The following is a 4,522-nucleotide window of genomic DNA, read 5'->3' on the forward strand; positions in this document are numbered from 1 at the left end:
GGCAATCCCCGCGCTGCATACCTGTGACGCCGCGGGAGTCCCTGCCGGCTGGGACCAATCCCAGTGCGGCCCAGGATGACATCAGAGGCTCCACTCCTCAGCTTGCTTTTGGCCTCGGTGTTGCAGCGTTGATCTCTCGGGGTAGGCACCGGTTCAAATGCAAAATCCCTGGCGGGATGGGCACCCGCTAGGGATATATATATAAAAAAGACAATGGCACCTGGTCCCTGGTGGGGTGGGCACCCGCTAGGGATATAAAGTATAGCACAATGCGGGGTAGGCACCCGCCTGATAGCACGCACGCGGGGTAGCCCCCGCTGGACAAGGGCACAAAGGCAGGGGATCCCCACGCGGTGCAGCTTCACGCTGCAGGCCCTCAACAGTCCTCCTGGGGCAGCAGACAGCACTCCTCAGCAGCAAGGGAAATAAGAAGCCCTCTTCAGGAGGAGAGCTAAAGCACTCCCAGGCGCGGGAGTCACAAAGTCCAGGGAAAGTCTGTTTAGCAGGAATGCAGGGGGGGTCAAAGGCTGGGCCCAGGGACCAGCTCACAGGGCCCTCCAGCAGGGAGGCAGTACCCAGTGGTGGTCCTCCTGGCTCCCAGCAGCAGCAGCAGGCCCCCTTCAAGTTAGGATCCAGAGAGAACTTGCATGGGGCCACAGCCCCTTTTAATGCACATATTTCCTTTGTCTGGAGGGTGCAGGGTAGGGGGAAAACCAGATGCAGCTGGTTCTGGAGCACTTTGTTGTGCTTAGCCCCTCTCCCCATTCACAGGACAGGCTAGGGACATCAGTCGCACCACAGGGGGCGGAGCCAGCATTGTGTAGGGAAGGCCCAGCCCTTTTCAGGTCCCAGGCGCACTCCTCTTTTCCATCAACATGCAGATCTCTCCATTCACCACCGGGGCAGACCCATCCTGACTCCTGGAGCCAGGCACACCACCCAGCTTCAGCCAATCACAAGCCAGTCAATTCACATTTACTACACAGACATGCCAACTTCTAGAAGTGGCACTTCTACACTAGACACATTAAATCTGCGCACACCGTTGCGCAGCATTTAATCTCATGAGTTTGCACATACCAAACTCGCCCCTGCACTCCCCACGCATCAGGAACTACCATAGACACACACATTCCCCATGCATTCCTATGGGAGGGCAGGCCAATCTCACCACATGCACTCAGACTGCGCACACACTTTACACTGGGAGACAGTGTTAAAGTGCGCAGTAGCCAAAAACAACTAACACCAAGTCACATTTAAAATCAAAAAGTTTAGGGGTGAACCTGCCAAAAGGGCCAAGTCCAACAGCTCCCATTGGCTGTAGGCAATGAGACATGGCGGTGATGTACCGCAGGGGCCAGGGGTGCGCTACAGCGATGGTGCATCTTTCAAAAGCATCCAATGACAGCCTCCGCGGTGTGGAGCACGCCTTGCGCGATTTTCAAAACTGCACCATGCCACCGCAATCATCGCTCTCATTGGCTGCAAGCAATGCCCCATGGCGGTGTCACACCACCATGGCCAGGCGGTAGCTACCACGGTTTGGGTGGCGGAGCATGCCCACTGCCATCTACACATTTCTCCATGCCAATGGCTACCGCACTTGTGAAGGAGGTGGTGCTGGTGTCACACCACCATGGCCAGGCGGTAACTTCCGCGGTTTGGTGGCGGAGCATGCCCACCGCCATCTACACATTTCTCCATGCCAATGGCTACCGCATTTGTGAAGGGGGTGGTGCTGGTGTCACACCGCATGGCCAGGCGGTAGCTACCGCGATTTGGGTGGCGGAGCATGCCCACCACCATCTACACATGTCTCCATGCCAATGGCTATCGCACTTGTGAAAGGGGTGGTGCTAGTGTCACTCCGCCGTGGCCAAGCGGTAGCTACCGCGATTTGGGGCACATGCAATGGCAATCTCCATTGTGAACATTGCATCAGTACACAGAGGCAACATGGTTCAGGGCACATCATTGTGCACACAATGCCATTAAACCATAGAATCCACAGGTGGACGCACATCCCATGATTGGCTATGTGTCATGTACATTGGTCTGTGGTCCCTGCCATGTCACTTATGCATTGGATGGTTGATGCTTCTTGACAGTGTTAAGCCGGAGTCAATAATGTGTAACCAATCAATGTGTTGTGGGTCAGTCCTGACCTTGGCAAGGCTTGTCTCACTGTATGGTGTTGTTACTAACTTCTGCTTTCATATAAGCTCATGCACACAACTGACAGTTTTCCGCCAACTGTGATCATTGTGTTGTGGATGTGTGGCATGTTTACATGAGGCATAGAGGTGTGACAGGTACAGCAGATGAGTATGAGACAATCATGTTCATTTTGCACACATTGGTGGATGGTACACTACAAGGCGTGCACATGTGAAATGTGGGGTTCAGTATGTGCGCATTCACATTGACCTATGTGTTGTTTGCGGCACTTGTATATGGTAAATGGAGAGGTGTGCCCTCTGTGTGTCTCAAATGTCCACACATGTAACCTGGTGTGCCACACATTTCTCTGGCAGTCTTTGTTTTTCTGTGAAATCCTTAACTGATGTGCTGTGGCCATCTCATGATGGTTGTCATTGACATGTGTCCATTTTCATCTCAACTAGGAGGAGGCCTAATCTCATACGTCACCTGACACTGCTGGAAGACATGGAGGATGTTGTGATCATTCGCAAATTCCGCCTCAACAGACCGACAGTGAAGACCCTACGTGATCTGTTGGAGCCCCACCTGCAGCCTTGTCGCCACTACCCAACAGCATTCACAAGCACGTACAGTGATAGCAGCCCTCTATTTTCTTGCAACAGGATCGTTCCAGGAGACCGTGGCCAGCGCTGCAGGAATGTCGCAACCCATGTTCAGCCTGGTGCTGAGGGATGTTCTTGCAGCCATGATGATATATAAGGATCGATACATAAATTTCACCAGGGGAGCGGAATTGGCCGGTGTGAAGGGTGACTTCTATCTCCTTGGGCACATCCCCCATGTTGTTGGTGCCATCGATTGCACCCATGTCGGCCTGGTGCCACCACAGGCGAGTGAGCACATTTTTAGGAATAGTACAAATTACCATTCAATCAATGTGCAGGTGGTGTGCCTTGCGGACATGACCATATTGCATGTGTGTTCAAGATTCCCCAGCTCAGTCCATGACTCGTACATCCTGAGGAACAGCATGGTGCCCCGGATAATGGCAAATCTGCTTCCATAGCGTGCTTGGATTGTGGGTGAGTATGCCTAGTGATATGGCGTGCTGTGTGTATGACCTGCTGCCCTCTTCCTGTGCAACATTGCAATGTGCGTTTGTCATTCCTAGGTGACTCTGCATATCCCAGCCGTCCATGGCTGCTGAGCCCACTACGGAATCCCAGGACCCCGGCTGACATCAGGGACAATGAGGCCCATGGCAGGACCCGACATGTCATTGAGCGGACTTTTGGCCTGCTCCAGTCAAAATTCTGCTGCCTTGACAGGACAGGAGGTGCACTGTCATACTCGCCTGGGAAGGTCTGCAAGATCGTTGTGGCATGCTGTATGCTCCACAACATGGCCATTCACAAGGGGATTCCCCTGCTCCTGGATGATGGTGAGGACCCAAGGCCACTGCCTGCTCAAGGACCTGAGTCCAGTGATGAGGACAGTGGAGAGGAGGAAGGAGTTGGCATGCGTCAAAACCTCATCACCCGCTACTTCACTTGAAGGTGTGTGACGATGTACAACTTGTACATTGTCTGGTGTGATTGCTGTTGTCGTGAAGGGCTATGTGCGGATGGTACAGACAGGCACATGTGGAGTCACCTGTGTGTGGAAATGTGGCAGTGATATTTCACCTGTGAACGTATACAGAACTCTGTTTGTTGACACGTGTTGCACATTGTGTTGTCTGCCTCTTCACTTGTGTACATTGTTGGTGTACTGTAATGTCTATGATGCCACACTAACGCCAGTGACTATTGTTCTGTTGTGTCTCCCTAGGTGCCTTGAAATTATCCAGGCTTACGTACTGTACATCTTTTGGAATACATTATGGACTTTTTGAACACTGTAAATATTGCACTAAAGACAAAGATGCACCAATTGAAGTGTGTAAGGTGTTTTATTTACAAAGTTGACATGTGAGCTGTGCGGGCAGATTTACATGAAAGTGGTGATGGAGCAGTGAGTTGACAGTCATGGTAAATGAGATGTAGGAGTAGATACCTCAACGGATGTGGTGACCCAGTCCAACAGACAGGTGCCATTCACAAGGCAGTGTGGGGAATGGCAGTCCAAACAGTCAATGCAGTGGGGAAGAGGGTTGCCATCAGGGCTGGCTCAGTGACTGGCGTTTGGCTGGTGCTTAGCCTCCAGAGACTCCCAGGCTCTTCTTTGGACGCTCCCTTGGTCACTTGGCCGGGGGGGACCCTGCTGCATGGCCAGAGGTGTCTGAGGACTCATCCCTCTCTGTGGCCGCAGGGGAGGATGGTGCACTATCATCCTGCAGCACAACAGAGGGGAGCGG

The sequence above is a fragment of the Lissotriton vulgaris genome, unplaced genomic scaffold (genome assembly GCF_964263255.1).
Source record: "Lissotriton vulgaris unplaced genomic scaffold, aLisVul1.2 SCAFFOLD_616, whole genome shotgun sequence".
In the NCBI taxonomy this organism is placed as follows: domain Eukaryota; kingdom Metazoa; phylum Chordata; class Amphibia; order Caudata; family Salamandridae; genus Lissotriton; species Lissotriton vulgaris.